Below are 19,469 nucleotides of genomic sequence, written 5' to 3'. Positions count from 1 at the left end.
TAATCAGTATGAGGAGCTAGGCACCAAATTAAGAAGCAGAACCTCAAGGGTAATAATTTCTGGATTATTTCCTGAGCCATGTGAGCATTGGCATAGGACGAATAAGATTAAACAAATTGATATGTGGCTCAAAGACTGGTGTAGGAGAAGTGGGTTCCCATTTGTGGGGCACTAGCACCAGTACTATGGAAAGTGGAATCAGTACGGTTGGGATGGTCTACACCTGAACCATGCTGGGGCTGGTGTCCTCGCAAGCCGCTTAACTAGGGAAGTAGACAGTGTTTTAAACTGAATAGTAGGGGCAAGGGATCAAATTTGGGAAGATGTAGTAAACCAAAGAGTAGAGACAAGGCAAGAGAGAAAGGTATTAATATGGGAAAGGATAAACAGACCATGACAGGAAAGGACAAAGAGTTCAAATCTAAGAGTAAATTAACAGATAAAAATAGATGCTTCAAAAATAATAAAAGGACAAAACTAAAGCTCTGTATCTAAATGCACGTAGCATTTGAAACAAAACAGATGAACAGATAGCACAAATAGAAATAAATCAGTTTGACCTGATAGCCATTACAGAAACATGGCTACAGGATGACATAGATTGGGACCTGAGTATTGAAGGGTACATGATATTTAGGAAGGATAAGAAATTAGGAAAATGTGGAGGGGTGGCTCTGTTAATTAATGATGGTATTAGCACATTTGAGAGGGGTGACCTAAGTTCAGGAAACCAGGATGTAGAAGCAGTTTGGGTTGAGAAGAGAAATGATAAAAGCAAGAAGTCACTTGTGGGAGTGGCGTACAGGCCCCCTAATTTTAACTACACGGTAGGACAGAGTATAAAAGAAGAGATAATGGGAGCTTGTCAGAAAGGTGCAGCAATAATCATGGGGGATTTCAATCTACACATAGAGTGGAAAAATCAGATGGGCAAAGCTAGCATAGGTGAGGAGTTCATAGAATGTTTTCAGGATAGTTTCTTAGAACAGGATGTTCTGGAGCCAACCAGAGAGCAGGCGATGCTAGATCTGGTATTGAGCAATGAGATAGGATTAATTGATAACCTCATAGTGAATGCATCCTTAGGCAGCAGTGATCATAATATGATTGAATTTTACTTTCATTTTGAGGGAGAAACGAGGCATCCCAGACTTATATTTTAAACTTAAATGAGGGCAATTATGAGGGCATGAGAGCAGAGCTAGCTAAGTGAACTGGCAAATGAAATTAAGGGATAGGCCAATAGAGGTTCAGTAGTAGACATTTAATGGGATATTTCAGAATACACAGAATATATACATTCCAATGAGAAAGAAAAATTCCAAGGGGAGGGCCCACACTCCATGGTTTACTAAAAAAGTTAGAGACAGTATCAAACTTAAAGACACAGAGACATGTGCCAGGTCAGAAAACTGGCAAGAATATAAAGAACAGCAAAGAATGACAAAAAGATTAATAAGGAGGGAAAACTTAAGAGTATGAGAGAAAGCTAGCTAGTGAAATAAAGATGGATAATAAGAGTTTCTATAGATAATTAAATCAGAAAAGAGTTAACAAAGTGAGCGTTGATCTTGTAGAAAGTGCATCTGGGGAATTGATAATGGAAGTAGGGAGATGGCAGATGAATTAAACAGCTATTTTGCTTCGGTCTTCACTATAACGGACATAAGTAACAGCCCGTAAATAGCTGTAAATCAGGAAATGAAAAGGAGGGAGGAATTCAGGCAAATTACAATCATCAGGGAATTGGTATTGAGCAAATTGTTGGGACTGTGGGCTGACAAATCCCCAGGTCTGGATGCACTTCATCCTAAGGTCTTGAAAGAAATGGCTAGTGAGATAGTTGATGCACTGGTTTTAATTTTCCAAAACTCCCTAGATTCGAGGAGGGTTCCATTAGATTGGAAAATAGCAAATGTAACTCCTTTATTCAAAATGGGGGCAGACAGAAAACAGGAAACTACAAGCCAGTTAGCCTAACATCTGTCTTAGGGTAAATGTTAGAAACTTATTATTAAAGATGTTGTAGCAGGGCACTTAGAAAAATTCAAGGCAATCAGGCAGAGTCAACATGGTTTTGTGAAAGAGAAATCATGTTTAATCAATTTATTGGAGTTCTTTGAAGGAGTCAGATGTGCTGTGGATAAAGGGAAACCAGTGGATATACTGGCAAATGGAGTATAATCTGGGCAAATGTGAAATTGTTCATTTTGGCAGGAAGAGTAAAAAATAAGCTTATTATCTAAATGGTGAAAGATTGCAGAGCTCTGAGATTCAGCAGGATTTGGGTGTCCTAGTGCATGTATCACAAAAGGCTAGTATTCAGGTATAGCAAGTAATTAGGAAAGCTAATAGAATGTTATTTATTATGAGGGGAATTGATTACAAAAGCAGGGAGGTTATGCTTCAGTTTACAGGGCACTGGTGAGACTACATCTGGAGTATTGTGTACAGTACTAGTCTCCTTACTTGAGGAAAGATGTCAATGCATTAGAAGCAGTTCAGAGAAGGTTTACTGAACTAATGGGTGGATTGTCTTATGAAGAAATATTGGACAGGTTAGGCTTGTATCCATTGAAATTTAGAAGATTGAGGCGACTTGATTGAAACCTTTAAGATCCTGAGGGGTTTTGACAGGGTGGATATGGAGAGGATGTTTCCTCTTGTGGGAGATTCTAGAACTACTGGGTCACTGTTTAAAAAATAAGGGGTCGCTCATTTAAGACCGAGATGAGGAGAAATTTTTTCTCTTAGAGGGTGTTGAGTCTTTGGAACTGTCTTCCTCAAAAGGCAGTGGAAGCAGAGTCTTTGAATATTTTTAAGGCAGAGCTAGGTAGATTCTTGATTAACAAGGGGGTGAAAGGTTATCGGGAATAGGCAGGAATGTGGGGTTGAGGTTACATTCAGATCTGCCATGACCTTATTGAATGATGGAACAGGCTCGAGGGGCCAAGTGGCCTACTTTTGCTCCTAATTTGTATGTTTTTATGTTTGTATTAAATTGGATGAGCATTAGAAGAGACAGCTCAGAAATTACAGAATGTGTTGGACAAGATAGGAAAGTGGGCAGAATAATCACAAACACAATTTACTGCGGACAATTGCAAAGTGGTGCACATAGGAAGAAAAAAATAGATGACACAAATATTCCATAAATCGCATGGAAATAGCGGAGAATGAAGCTGAATGAGACCTATGGGTCTTAGTAGACTTGACTCAATCAACCAATACAGAGTGCAATGTTGATCTATGTAGCCAAATCATAACAATAAAGGTCAGAGAAGGTAATGGTCAAACTGTACTGTGCTCTTGTCAGACCACACCTTGAATATTGCATCCGGTTCTGGTTGCCAAGAAACAGGAGGTAAGAAAGAGTGTGGAGAAGAATCACAAGGCTAAACATTATTGCCAAGGGTATGAGTTATGAGAAAAGGATGCAGAAACTTCTATTCAATCAGGAACAAGGCACCTTGGAGGTGACCTTATTGTAAGAATGCTAAGTATATAAAAGAGGTTAACATGAAATACTACTTTAAATTAAGCTGCAGATGTAGAAGACACAGATACAATCTAGAAAAAGGTACTTGTAGGATTGAGCACACAAAGAATGATCAACAAGTGAACAAACTTCTGGATAGAATAATCAGGCAAAAACACTGGAATAAGTTAAGGAACAATTGGATAAGGCATCAGAATGCCTGTGAAAGTGTAATTAAATGGCAGTCTTCATCCAGAATTACTTTATAATCTTGCGCACACCAATGGAGTCACAATATCAGAAACATCACATCTGAAATGTAAAAAGTACTTTTCTCAAATCACATTTTAATTTACTAGTCAAATATGTTAATTTACTAGACAAGAATGAATCACATATCTCAAAGGACCAACTCTGAACAAGTCAGAAGGGGTCAATAATGCAAATGAAGAACTAACTAGCAGTAAATAAATCAGCTCTATCAATTTTTTTCTAACTTAACAAGTATCAAAAATCACCTGATGCAAATAGAGAGGATACTTAGTTGATTGTATTGAAATTCTCTCAGAAACCAAAGCAATCATAAAGAACATCTGGTTGACGTCAAGGCCTCTGCCATAGGTAATTGGTTTTGCTTCACAGGATACATTGGACTCAATATTTATTCTCTCCCACACTGTAGCTGCACTGTGTATTATGCACACGATACACTGCACTGTAGCAACTCTCCAAGCTTTCTTTGGCAGCAACTCCTAGCTCTGTGACTTCTACAAATGAGAAGGGTGAGTAGTATCATCGGAATACTATTATCTCCAAGTTCTCTTCCTGGAGTTACAGTCCATCCTGAATTGAATATAGTACTGTTCTTACATTATTACTGGAAGCTTGGAATTCCCTACTTAATACCATCGTGAAAGCCCCATCACAAGGCCTTCAGTGGTTCAAGGAGAAGATCCACTAACAACTTCTCAGGGCAGTCAGACATGGGCAATATAATGTAGTCTTGCAAATATAAATCAAAAAATGACTTTTCCTTTTAAGTAAACAAAAATGTAAGCTCTATTTTACTAAGGTTGGGGAATATAATTAATCTTCACTGGCTATATTCCATATATACAAAGAACAAGAACAAAGAAAAGAACAGCACAGGAACAGGCCCTTCGGCCGTCCAAGCCTGCGCCGATCATATTGCCTGTCAAACTAAAACATTTTGCACTTCCGGGGTCCATATCCCTCTATTCCCATCCTATTCATGTATTTGTCAAGCTGCCTCTTAAACACCACTATCGTACCTGCTTCCACCACCTCCTCTGGCAGTGAATTCCAGACACTCACTACCCTCTGTGTTAAAAAAACTTGCCCCGTACATCTCCTCGAAAGTTTTCTCCTCTCACCTTAAATCTATGTCCCCTAGTAATTGACTCTTCCACCCTGGGGAAAAGCTTCTGACTATCTACTCTGTCCATGTCACTCATAATTTTGTAAACTTCTATCAAGTCACCCCTCAATCTCCGTCACTCTAGTGAGAACAATCCGAGTTTCTCCAACCTCTCCTCATAGCTAATAACCTCCAGACCAGGCAGCATCCTGGTAAATCTCCTCTGCACCCTCTCCAACGCCTCCATATCCTTCTGGTAATGTGGCAACCAGAATTGCACACAATATTCCAAGTGTGGCCTAACCAAGGTTCTATACAGCTGCAGCATAACTTCCCAACTTTTATACTCAATACCCCTGCCGATGAAGGCAAGCATGCCATATGCCTTCCTGACTACCTTATCCACTTGCGTTGCCACTTTCAGTGACGTGTGGACCTGTACACCCAGATCCCTCTGCCCATCGATGCACTTAAGGGTTCTGCCATTTACTGTATAATTCCTGCCTGTATTAGACCTTCCAAAATGCACTACCTCGTATTTGTCCAGATTAAACTCCATCTGCCATTTATCCGCCCAAGTCTTCAACCGATATATGTCCTGTTGTATCCTTTGACAATCCTCTTCACTATCTGCAACTCCTCCAATCTTAGTGTCGTCTGCAAACTCACTAATTAGCCCAGTTACATTTTCCTCCAAATCATTTACGTATACTACAAACAGCAAAGGTCCCAGCACTGATCCCTGCAGAACACCACTAGTCACAGCTCTCCATTCAGAAAAGTACCCTTCCACTGCTACCCTCTGTCTTCTATGACCAAGCCAATTCTGTATCCATCTTGCCAGCTTACCCCTGATCCCGTGCAACTTTACCTTCTGTACCAGTCTGCCATGAGGGACCTTGCCAAAGGCCTTACTGAAATCCATGTAGATAACATCCACTGCCCTTCCATCATCGATCATCTTTGTCACTTCCTTGAAAATCTTGATCAAGTTAGTGAGACACAACCTCCCCTTCACAAAACCATGCTGCTTCTCACTAATACACCCATTTGCTTCCAAATGGTAGTAAATCCTGTCATGAAGAATCTTCTCCAATAATTTCCCCACTGACGTAAGGCTCACCGGCCTATAATTTCCTGGATTATCCCTGCCACCCTTCTTAAACAATGGAACAACATTGGCCATTCTCCAGTCCTCTGGGACCTTACCCGTAGCCAGTGAGGATACAAAGATCTCTGTCAAGGCCCCAGCAATCTCCTCCCTTGCCTCCCTCAGTAGTCTGGGGTAGATCCTATCTGGCCCAGGGGACTTATCCACCTTAATATTCTTCAAGATGCCTAACACCTCTTTTTTGATCTCAACATGATCCAGGCTATCTACACACACTTCCCTAGACAAATTGACCGTTAAGTCCTTCTCTTTGGTGAATACTACTGAGAAGTACTCATTTAGTATCTCTCCCATTTCTTCTGGCTCCACACATACATTCCCACCTCTGTCCCTGAGTGGGCCTACCCTTTCCCTGGCTACCCTCTTGATTTTTACACATGTATTGTGTATGTATTGTATGTATGTACACATGTATTAGGAATTTCCTTAATCCTGATTGCCAATGACTTTTCTTGACCCCTTTTAGCCCTCCTGACTCTTTACTTAAGTTTCTTCCTACTTTCTTTATATTCTTCACAGGCTTCATCTGTTCCCAGCCTTCTAGCCCTTACGATGCTTCCCTTTTATACTAGCAATTGTTCTTTTTTTTTAGGGTAGGTAATTTCCACACTGGATCCTCCATCTTGATCATCTGGCTTCCAAGAGAGCAACTCTAGGCTGCATCACCAATGATGCTGCTGTTGCATGTGGAAGAAATGCAGTGGGATTCTCCATCTGGTTTACCTTCCATTAGTCAGGAAATGCCAGACTACTGTTTAGTGCCTCTTGATTGGTACCTCAGTAGAGTACCTCTACTGTTGTGGCGTTTCTTTGTCTCCTGCAATTATTGCAATTCAAATTGTATTTTGTCCATGCCAAGAGAAAAATTCATTAAACAAAGAAAAGAGAAACCTAGCATTTGTATAGCACTTTATTAGATCCTTAGACCATCAAAAAAATAGAAGGAAGTCGCTGTTATGCAGGCAAATGAGGCATCCAAATTCACTTCCATCTTTAAGGCTCAATGTCAAGAATAACTATATTGCCACTTGTCCCCACTCAGTTGTTCTGTATTGTCAGCTGCCAAAGCATGATTCCCTTGGCAGCACTGAAGATGTGCTGTTTTTCTTTCAATTTGTATCCCAGAGAGGGTATTTTTTAAAAAAAATTGTGAAACTTGCCTTATGGCATCTTGAACCCAGCTAGTCACAGGAGTAACAGAAACCATATGAACTTAATAAAGCCAGTAGTGCCAGTCCCAGTAATAGAAACAAAAACGCTAATGACTATCCTTATAGCATTGCCATTTTTTGCTTCCCAGTCACGATAAGCAGACTGAGGACAGGACAATGCTTTTCAATTTGGAGGTTAAAGAAGAGAAGTGATAAACAAATGGGTGGCCTTTTGGAAGATAGGGACACCTATGTGCCCATGCAAAACAGGGGCTGCTCAGGCACTTCACCTGTGATATAGGGCGAATCCCTTATCTACTTAAAAACCAAGCCCTGAGCCTAGGCTTTGAACATCACAGGACAGGCATTTCAGGGGCACATTGCAGCACGCTAGGTAAATAGGTGCTGTGCAGGCAATAGGCTTCAATACCCTATAATACTGGAAGTTGTTGTTCAATGCACAACTATCAAATTATCAGTCCCTTCACCAGTATCTTTGACTCATGATCTTTGACTCATGGGCAACCTGAGAAATAGCGCATGCTTCAAAAAGGCACAACTCCAATCTAAACACACACTTCCCAGAACGAAAATACAGCAAAAACTGGGAAATAAGAATACTGGTCTGAACTGGTCTTGTATACCTTAAAATGGAACACCAGTAAAAACTGGGAAATAAGACTACAGGTCCAAACTGTTTTTTCCTTCTGGGTTCATCCCGGCCTTAATATTCTGCCAAATTTTAACTCTGCTTTAAAAAAAAACACTCAAGAGGTTCAGTACCATCCAGGAAAAAGCAGCCTGCTTGATTGGTACCGCATCCACCACCTTAAGCATTCACGCCGTCCACCAGTAGTGTGCCTGGCAGCAGTGTGAACCATACATAAGATGCATTGTCAAGGCTTTTTCACAGTGCCTATTGAATCAGCAATCTTTACTGTCTAGAAGGACGAGAATAGCAGGCACATGGGAAAACCACCAGCTGCAAGTTCCCTTCCAAGTCATGTTGACTTAGAAATATGTTATAACTCCTTCTTCATTGCTGTATTGAAATCCTAGAACTCACTCCCTAGCAGCACTGTGAGAGTACCTTCACCAAATGGACTGCAGCGATTTAAGTAGGCAGTTCATTGCCACTTTCCAAGGGTGATTAGGGATGGGCAATAAATTCTGATTTTGCCAGCACTGCAAATGAAAAAAAGTCATTTTTAAAAATTTATTCTTGGCATGTTGGCAACACTGGAAAGGCCAGCATTATCAAACAGGTTTTGACACCAAACCACATGAGCTATTAGGGTAGATGATCAAAAGCTTGGTCAAAGATGTACGTTTTAAGAAGGAGTGAGAGGCGGAGGGGTTTAGGGAGGGAATTCCGTAGTTAAGACCCAGGTAGTTGAAGGCACAGCTGCCAATGATGGAGTGGTGAGGATCAAAGATGCGAATAGACCAGATTTGGAAGAACATGGAGATCTTGTAGGGTGGGGTTTACAAAGGTGAGGAGGAAAAAGACCATGGAAGAATTAAAAAACAAAGCTAAAAATTTAAGAACAAGGATGAAAATTTTAAAATCAAGGCTTTGACTGATTGGGAGCCAATGTTGGTCAGCAAACACAAGGTGATGGATGAATGGGACATGGTGCAAGTTAGGATGTGAGCAGTGAAGTTTTAAATTTAGTCAAGTTTATGGAGGATAGCAGAAGGCCAGCCAGGAGAGCACTGGAATAGTCAAAACCAGATGCCACAAAAGGAGCTGAGGCAGGGACAGAGGCCAATGAAGTTATGGAGGAGGACGTAGGTCATTTCGGTGATGGAGAGTATGGAGTTGGAAGCTCAGAACAGGTTCAGATAGGACCCAAGCTTCAAATGGTCTGGTTCAGCCTCAGGCAGTGGTCAAGAAGAAGGATGAAATCAATGGCTAGGGATTGGGGTTTGTAGTGCAGACTGAAGAAAAGGCAGAATCACATGATTGTCACTCAAAGATATTTTAAAGAGGCACACATTCTTAAAATTTTTTTTCCTCAATTGGCTGTCTGATCTACTTAAGGTGCATAATGAAGTGTAGCATCATCAGAAGAATAATGACTGCACACATCAGCAAATACATTGGTAGACATTTGAGGTAATCTTCCTGTGAGTATCGTAAACATAGAGCACTTTTATGTGAACCAATCTTCATCCTCAAGTCCAAATAGCCCCAAGGTTTCTCCCATCCCATCTCTGCTGCTTTCTCCAGCCCTACAAACCTCTAGAAACACTGCATTTCTCAAACTCTAGCCTCTTGTGCATCTTCCACTCCCTTTGGCCATGCATTTATGGCTGTGCCTTCAGCCATTTAGGCCCTAAGCTCTGGAATTCTCTCCCTAAACTGCCTTCTTGAACTGCTGCAGTCCATGTGGTATAGGCATTTCCACAGTGCTGTGAGGGAGGGAATTCCAGCGACTGTAACGGAATATAAATTAATCCCAAATCAGGATGATAGGGATCGTGGAGGGGAATATTATTGTATTCGAAGTGCTGTTTATAAATGCAGAGCACTGCATGTGTGATAAATGAAACCTTACATTTTGAAGGAAAGAACGTACATTTATACAGCACCTGTTTATGACCTTGGGATGTCCCAAAGAGGTTCACAACTAATGAAATACTTGGTAGTGTAGTCACTGTTGTAACGCAGGGAAATGTGGCAGCCAATCTGCACACAGTAACTTCTCATAAGCAGCAATGAGATAAATGACCAGGTAGCCTGATTCTGGTTCAGAGTTAAGTATTGGATAGGAAACCAGGTGAAATCACCTGTTCTTCTTTGAGTAGTGCCATGAGATCTTTTACATTTGGTTTATTTGAAATTTGGCATTTTTTAACTGTTATGTGTGGCAATGTGTTCTGCATGATTACATCAACCACATTTCTTTCAGTTGTTAATCATAGAGAAAATTCAAGAACCACCAGCCAAAAAGTATGAGCGGTAGAAATTCTGGAAGGACAAGTTTGTAAGTAGATTCTGACTAAAATCCTAAATTTAAAAACGATTATTTAAGTAGAACATTAATACTAAGTATTGTTGCAATGTTATTTCATAAAGAAGATGCAAATTGGTGTAATCTTAAATCTTATGTCCTGGTTCTCATTATAAAAACCTAAACTTAAACAGATGGCACATTCTATCTATTTCATATCCCAGATAAAGCTTCCCTATTAAGATACAATGATACATTATAATAAATCCATTACTTGGATTTATATAGAAGTAAACTACTGCAGATGCTGGAAATCTGAAACAAAAACAGAAAATGCTGGAAAATCTCAGCAGGTTTAACAGCATCTGTGGAGAGAAAAACAGAGTTAACGTTTCAAGTCCGTATGACTCTACTTCATGGATTTGTATATTTATTTAATTATGGCATGTGAAGGGGGACAAATTACAGGTAAGGAAAACATTATTGTATTCCAGACACAAATCAAAGTATACTTTTTTCACTGTTTCTCCATCGGGCTTTGACAAATTTCACATCTTTCAAGTAAACCTGTGCACTCACCCTAATTCCCAACAAATGCTCTCCTTCTTGCAAAGTTGAACCATAAAATCACTGCGAGCAATGGCATGGGAGATTTGCCAGTATATATTTTTAAATAAGTGGCTTGACATTTATACATTTTTGTAACTTGATGAATTTTGTGCAGGTCATAGTGAGGGGCAGTAGCCCGAGGAAACTGAGTACATTCCCAGTTCAGGCACTGATTGGTTCCAGATTGAATTAGATGCAAAAAGCTGCCTTTACTTTGTCCCAACAAGGAAGAGTATCACCTATTGAACTATCATGGTTTTTTCCAGTGCCCATACCAGCCATTCTCTAGAACCTCTCAGCAAGATTACTAATTAGTGGCAACTATGCCAAATTAGTCTAAGTATTGTTCTCTAACCCCATCCTTGGGGTTCAGGTTATATATATTCATTCCTCTCTAACCTGAGTATCTGCATTCACCTTGACCACTTGTAGGAAACACGATTTCGGACATAAAGCATTGGTCTTTGTCAGGGTTGAATTTATAAATAAAACTGACTCCCACCACCTACAGGAGTTAGCCCAGTGAATCACTAAATTTATGATAAAGTATTTGCAACCAGTCGATAGGAGATAGTTCCTATCCTACTTTGTGCAAATCACTCTTTGTAACCTAGTAAACAGTTAAGTCGAGCCAAGCTCTGGCATATGTCCTTTCTGGAAGAGTTTTGAGTGCTGAGTGCTGCAGCAACAGAGCCTAACTTTCAGTAGAAGAGCAGGGTTTGGGGCAATAGCGCAAAAATCTGAAATTTAGGAACACATTAGATATGTTTATAGGCTGCATATTCTGCATATTCTCAACTGGTGGGCAGATGTGTGGGTTGTTCAACCAAGAGTGATGCATCAGGGAAATGTCAGGAGTCTGATTAATGATTCATAAGAGCAAAGTAGATTGGCAACTCATTTTAACATATGGAGCTCAGTATGGCACACTGTTACCCACAAAGAACAACACTTGTTGGATCAGTGTCTTTGCTCCATGGGAACACCCTCCTTTCTGGATCACTAACTATTAATTGGCGCACACATGGGCTGAATTTTCCTCACGGTGCCGGAGGTAGGCGTGCCAGCAATTTCACCCAGTGTGCCGATCTATCGAAATGTTCTCACCTCTGTTTTATTTTGAGTGAGTTTAGGGAGGCTATTTTTGGAAGGGTGAGTGGGGAGTGGGGGTGGGTGGGTTCAGCAATGCCACATTTAATTCCTCTACCCTCTCCTGCAGCCATGACTGCTGGAAGGCTAGCCCATCATTATGGAGCTGTGATCACGTTTCACACATTGAAAAGCCTTCAGAGGGTGGCTCCCTCATGAAGCACCCTCGTAGCCCGCCACCTACATTTGAAGCGCCCACTTCCCCTAGTTTGGCTGCTGGCTGCCCAGAGCTTCAGGTGCTCCTATTGATCCTCCACTCTTAGGAGCCCGCCTACCATTCTCTGGGGCCCCCAGTGTTGTACTTCTAGATTTGCTTAATAGAAACTTACTAATCTCATACAGGAGTGGTAAACTAAATGTAGATTCGGTTTATTGGAAGATGGATTATAGAACTGCTCAGCAGACAAATTTGATATAAAGATTCAACAGGTATTGTTAACAGGAAAGTGCAGCTGCAACTCCTTCACACAACATGCTGCTAGCTAAATTGAAAGCTTCTCTGAATGACATCTGCTGGTCACATGGTTTACATCCTAGCTATCTACACATCAGCATATTCCCTCTTAAAGCAATATCACAACATTCCCCCCCCCCCCTCTTTTTTCAGGATAACATTATATACATTAAGGGTCACAATGTTGAGGTCCGCACATGCCGGTAACTGTGCTACTGTTGATCTGCTTGTGTCCACCAGGTAGAATACTTGTAGTTTCCATGCAGACATGCAATAGCTGCATTTCAGTGTCGCTGGGTCAAAATCCTGGAACTCCCTCCCTAACAGCACTGTGGGTGTACCTATATCACATTGACTGCAGCAGTTCAAGAAGGCAGCTCACCACCACCTTCTCAAGGGCAATTAAGGATAGGCAATAAATGCTGGCCTAGCCATAAAATGAATTCAAAAAAATAAAATGAACCTATGCAGTGAATGAGTGACTCAGTGTATGCAGTTGGTTTGTCTGTCATAGGTTGTATACACATCCTTCAGGATTCTGACTGGTAAGATATTCCCTCTCACTCCCATGTCGAATTTGGCTGTGAACTTGTGCTGCTGCTTTTTGGGCATATGATATCGATGGTAACAAAAGCTTCTAACTGTTTGACTTCATCCACACATTGTGTCATATTCACAAGTGGAAAGCCTGTTAATTTTCCAGTAAAAGATCTTTCACGCTGGTCTGTCTTGCCAGTAATCTCTCAGTATCATAATATCTTTACAGTGCAGAAGAAGGCCATTCGGCCCATCAAGTCTGCACAGGCTCTCTGAAAGAGCATTCCACCTAGTCCCACTCCCCTGCCTTATCACTGTACTCTTGCACATTCTCTCTTTTCAGGCAGCAATCCAATTCTCTTTTGAATACCTCAATCGAACCTGCCTCCACCACCCTTTCAGGAAGTTTGTTCTAGACTCTAACCACCCTCACATCACATTTACTCCTTTTGCCAATTATTTTGAACCTGTGCCCTCTAGTTCTTGATGTTCTCTTGAGTGGGAACAGTTTCTCACTATTTACCCTGTCCGTACCTGTATATGTCCATACATATCTTGTGCACGTGTTTACGCTTATGTGGGTCTCTGGCACATTCTCTGTCGTTGCAGCCGGTATGCTGCACATACGTTTTGTTTGGCTGCATCTTGCCTCTGGTTGCACCTCCAGAACGGGATTTCCTGCATAGTAGAGCTCAGTATCCTTTTACACTGCATAACTTACAAAGATCTTGAAATGCAGGACAACTTCTCTGTGGGTGCAGTAGACTGCACTTCCTACATGACTTGCTTACTTTCTGCGTCCTGGCTACTGTGCCAATACCAGCGGTTGCGCCTAATTCTCGCAGGTGTTGTTGTCCAGCTACAATGGCTTCATATTTTCTGCCACCTTTTAGTAGTGTCAATATTGTGACATTTTTTTCTTAACCAAAAGTTCCTTTTGGAAAGCTTCAATTGGCGTTGAAGCTATAACCAGCTCTATTATTCATTCAGACAGCTCAGCTTCTGAGAAATCACAGTCCTTGCCCTTATCACAGTACCTGCTGATGAACTGATTGATTGATTCCTGTGGCAATAGTCTGCAAGCCGTCAGCTCTGAATGGTTTATTCTAAAGTTCAACTTTATATAAAGCTGATCCTCCAGTATGTTCCACAGCTTGGTGGGATCCTGCTGATCCTACTCAGACAGGCCCGTTGTTGACTGTGTGCAACCCCTCATTTCCAATGGCTACCTTTATTTTCACTGCTTCCTTATCTGGTTCTGTGGCAGATAAATCTAAAAAGCATAGCCCCATCCTTTGTTTAAAAAGCTTTGGATTTGGATAGGACATCTGTGGCCTTCCAGTTCATGCTGGGGAATTTGGCAGTCATCTTCCTGATGCTTCCTGTCCTTTATGATAGCTGTCAATGTGTAGGGGATTTGTAGCTTCTCTACTCCATGGGGAGATTCAGCAATGCAACTGCTGTGTGATTTTTCTATTTCCCCCTCACTTTTTTTTTGGCTGGAGCTTGAGTTTTTTCTGTTTCATGCGCTTTTTGCCTTTTGCGCAAGAATAACACCCAAGGAGATCACATTGACCCCGCAGCTTGTACTGTCCAACTTAAAATCAACTGCCTGATTCATCACCGATCTGGCTACCCCACAAATCAGGTACCCACTGATCTGTGAAACACTGTCTGTAGGGGGACTCTCCCTCCCGGGGTCTTCGATGCATATACAGACTTTGTACAGTACAAAATCTTGTCCATGACTTTTTATGTGATCTTCAAATCTTCATTATTCTGTTTAAAAAAAACACTGCTGCTGACCATTTTATATTTCCAAGTTTACTTAATACGAACTTATCAATCTCATATAGGACTGGTAAACTAAATGTAGATTTGGTTTACTTGAAGATGTAGTACAGGATTGCTCAGCAGACTTTATTATAAAGATTCAACAGCTATTGTTAGCTGGAAAGTATAGCTGCAACTCCTTCATACCACATGCTGCTAACTAACCTGAAAGCTTCTCTAAACAATGTCTTCTAGTCACATGTTTTACATCCCAGCTATTACTCATTAGCATATTCTTTCTTAAAGGGACATCACAACACCCAGAGGCCACCTCCTCCAAAATCTCCCCTGGGGTCCCACCACTGGCATTTACGGGTTCCCGACTGCAATTCATCCAGACTGATGGGGGGGGGGGGGGGGGGGGGGGGGGGGGGTATAGGGACCAGGGAATGAACAATCTGCCCACTGATGCTGCAATCAGTCTAGCAATGAAAGTGTATCTTTCTTGACAAAACACTTATGTTCTGGGCTTCCCCATTACTCAGATAATGTTAGGGTTGACAATCCTCCACCACTGGCCTGTAGGCTCCAGGAATTGAAGAACTATCCCCAGGACACTGCTGTGCGCAACCCTGGAGAAATATATTCAGGGCATTAAAAATTTGGCATTTTCTTTGAACATTTCTCTTTACCAGATATAAAAATATTGAAAATGGAGGGAGAAAAGACTATTTGGCTGATAGTCAAGCATCATCCAAATGTGTAATGAGTCTTTTTGCTTTCCAATTGGCATGGGAAAGCTGTGCATCATACGGATGGGTGCATTGGCCAACAAATGACTGAAGCGTGGGGGCAAGTCGTGTGATTCAACCTCCAGGAATACATTTACTCAGAGTTGGCAACCCTAGATGATGTCCACATCAGTCAGGTCAACTTACTCCAATTCCTGCTTGAGTATTATCTTTATTACCCCAGCAATATTGAGGTTCATGAATTGTTGAAAGGGCATTTGTGTGGGCTGTCTGTATAAGAATGGTTTTTGGTGCACCTACCATTGCTTTGTTTGGGAATGTGCCCAATCTCTGCCAGTCAAGGACCAGCCACCACCACACCGTCCACAGGTAATCAGTCAGCTCCCAGCTAGCAGCCATAGGATTGGCGGGAGTCAGTAGGGATGCAGAATGTGGAGAATGTTCAGGGTTCTAGGAAACAGAAACAGTGAGATGAGAAGCAGGACATGTCTGAACCACATTGGTAGTATATTCTGCTTTTATAATAAGATTCCGAGTAATGCAGAAGTTTTAAGGGAACAAGAAAACTAGCGCAAGTCTTCCGTGTTAACTCTAACTTACCATATAAGCTGATTGAACAAGCACTGCTGCTTCTTTAGTTCCAGATTTTACCAGCAAGCATCAATTAGGAAAAGGATACGATTATATTTCAGACAACAACAGTGCTTTGTATCAATATAGCAACTCTAACATAGGAAAATGTTCTAAAGCAATTCACAGCAGCACAATCAAAGAAATTGATGCAGAATGAAAGAAAGAAACACTAGGAGCAGTGACAAAAGCTTGGCTAAGAGATTGATTTTAAAGAAAGAGGAGGTGGAGTAAATGAGTTTGTTCAGGGAAGGAATCCCAAAGCATTGGGCAGGATTTTTCAGATGGCAGGTTTTCCCACTCCAACCTGAAGAGTCAGCAGGGAAACACATCCCCGCAATTACTGGCTGTTCCACAGCCATTTAACGCTCCAAGGAATGTTAATTAGCTGGAGTTGGGACTTCTGCCGCTCACTTGGGAGGAAATTACACCTCAGGCAGCTGCAATCTGATTGGCCAGCAGCTCAGTCGTCCCAGCAGTGCCAGTAGCGCAGTGGCCAGGACTGGGACTACAACCAGTCCCCAGATTCTGCCCCAGAGTCCAGGACCAGGTAAGTGCTGGTGATCTCACTGCAGGGAGGGGAGGTGAACCCCGGTATGGATGGAGACCATGGGAGCTTTGATGGGAGAGAGCACCTGTTGGGGGTAGACGTTGTTGGGGTGGGGTGCTTGATATGGAAAGGAGGCTGTTGAAGGAGGTACCTTCCTCTTTCTGCCCAAGGCCTGAGCAAGGTCAATTTTTGGGCTTCCCCTTCCTGGACCCTGAACTCTTCCTGGCAACCTGAAAATTGAGGTCAGGTGGGAAATGGCCCTTAAGTGCTCATTAATTGCCCCATTAAGGACCTCAATTGGGGCAATGGGCAGACTGGCATAGGCCTCGCTCATCCCATCATAAAATTGCAGATAAGGCCGGGAGGGCGGTGGGAAGATCATTCAGGGAATTTTCCGGCTCACCGTGCCTGCAACCCGCTGGTGGGAAAGTGTAAAATTCAGCTCATGGAGTCTAAGCCATGAAGGCATGGCTGTTAATGGTGAGGAGTAGGAAAAGTAGAATGCACAGAGGTCAAACGAATTGGATCTTTATGGGTTTGGATATAGGGCTGGAGGATTTTATAGAGAAAAGTAGTGCGAGAGACCATGAAAGGATTTAAATAAGAGAATGAGAATTTTAAACTTAGGGCATTGGGGGCACTGGAAGCCAGTAGTGGTGAACAAGGATGATGGTGAGTGAGGCTTGGTGTAGGATAGGCACGGATAATAGATTTTTGGATGAAGTGAAGTTGATAGATGATGGGTGAATAAAAAGCTAATTAAGAGAGCATTGGGCTAATGTAGTCTGGAGGTGATAAAAGCATAGAAAGGGTTTTGGCAGAAGCTTGGCTCATGTATTAGGGATGCATATTACAATAAAAGAATCTAATTGATGCAAGAAAAATCCAGTGCACTGAAACAACCTCCAACATGTCAACCACAGAGTTGCATTGATGGCAGTCAAGGAGTTAATATGTCCTTCCTCCCAACTTGCTGGAGGTGAATGCCAAGTGGTAGAGGTTCAAAAATTTAAAAAAAAAGTAGGATGGAACAGAAAGACTGCAGCCAATTTGTATTCAAGTCAAGGATTTTGTTTTAACTTTGTCTCCGGTACTGGTTTGCATTTCCATGTTGACAAGACGTGTTCATTTCTTAGTAATTTTTGGGCTCGGAAGGACAAGGACATCAGAATTAGGAAATTAAACACTTTTTCACCTCGCCATTGAAGTCCTAGGTCATGTATAGTACAGCCAGAGAAATTGCGAGACTTTCTTTACGTAAGCCAACCATGTACTTCAACCCTGATCACTTTTCACTGCTCCAATGCGACATTTCCACTTTCCACAACAATCATCCTTGACACGTTTGTCAATGAGATTTTAAGTTTAATAGCTATTATGAATAGTAGTGTTAGTTTTGTGCAGAGCCATTTGGTTGCAACTACCTGAAGTCATTTCACATAGATGGTTATACCCAGCAGGGAAAGAAACACAGTACATTTATATTCCAATGTTGCTGACTGTGATGCATGGTGATGACAGTTAACTGAATTGAAGCCAATTCCCTATCTCAGCATATTAAGTTATTATTTAGGGTTTTGTTATTTAGTTACTATATTATTTAGTTATTCATTATATTATTTAGATTTTTTTATTATTTAAGTTATTATTTAGACCTGATGGGAAATAAGTTGGCTGGCATGACCTCGGCTGTACCACTACATTGATGATGTTACGATACAAGTTGAGAACACAGTAGCCTCCTATGGATAAAGCTTACAATTATGGTGTAATTGTAAAGCTTCAAAAATCAAGTTCTGACAAACCCATTCTGTACAACTGCTACAACACATTATTGAACTTAACATAGTTCCATTAAAGATTGCAAAACACTGCAATGAAATAAACTGTAAAATGTTAGTATAAATTTATAGGGGGTCTGTTATTGAAAAAGCAAAACACTTCTAATCATATGTTGTAGAACTTGTGAGTCAAAGTTGGATGAGGATGTGTTCCATTTGAAGTGTTCTCCATTACCACAAATGGGAAGTGGTCCCATAAAATTCTTGAGACAAGATTACACTGCTTACAGTCTTCCTCTTTTTTTTCTATCAGTTCACTTTAAAATTTGCAATGTAATCATACCACCATTTACAGTCAGTTACCAACACATACCCCCCCAGTCCTGTCCAACAGCTGCAATCAGCTGCTAGAGGCTGGCCGTGGTTTGGCTGCTGGGGACTCGCTGCAGACTGGCTGTTGGTTGATAGCTGAATGAGGACTAGTGGCTGCCTTGCATCACCATTAAAATATCATTAAATATTAGCATAAAACACAGATAAAGGCATAAATATCGGTGTCTTGCAAATGACCCCGGTTATTGTAGTTGTTTAATTCCAATCAGTGTTTGGGCGGAGGAGAGAAAATTAACCAATCTCTGTGCCTTTTTCCATTTGGTTTTCTTTATATTTTTATTTCATTTGTTCTTTTTCTGTGGTAATTGTTTCCAGGGATGAGGAACTTCAGTTATGATGATAGATTGGAGAAGTTAGGACTGTTTCCTTGGAGAAAAGAAGGCTGAGAAGAGATCTGATAAAGGTATTCAAAATCATGAGTCTAGATAGAGTAGATAGGGAGAAACTGTTCCCACTTGTGAAAGGATCAAGAATGAGAGGGCATAGATTTAAACTAGTTACCTAAAGAAGCAAAAGCAATATAAGTTCATGCAGTGAATGCAGGTGCAGGTCTGGAATGCACTGCCTGAGAGTGTGATGGAGGCAAGTTCAATCGAAGCATTTCGAAGGGAGTTGAATGGTTATTTGAAAAGGAAGAATATGCAGAATTACACAGAGAAGACAGGAGATTGGCAATAAGTGGAAAAAACCTACTTGACCTCATCTT

The 19,469-nt window shown here is 41.3% G+C and overlaps 1 long non-coding RNA gene across 1 annotated transcript in view; it reads left to right on the top strand.

Annotated features, from left to right (window-relative positions):
• The window catches only part of LOC121278891, a 92,871-nt gene that overhangs the window by 8,734 nt on the left and 64,668 nt on the right, over positions 1-19,469 (top strand). Inside the window, exon 2 of the long non-coding RNA XR_005943289.1 lies at positions 10,094-10,168. This is a non-coding gene — a long non-coding RNA (uncharacterized LOC121278891). The remainder of the gene's footprint in view (positions 1-10,093; positions 10,169-19,469) is intronic.

This window comes from Carcharodon carcharias, chromosome 6, assembly GCF_017639515.1.
Source record: "Carcharodon carcharias isolate sCarCar2 chromosome 6, sCarCar2.pri, whole genome shotgun sequence".
NCBI lineage: Eukaryota > Metazoa > Chordata > Chondrichthyes > Lamniformes > Lamnidae > Carcharodon > Carcharodon carcharias.
Note: the sequence above shows the minus strand (reverse complement) of the source record. Positions and strands in the feature narration are given on the sequence as shown.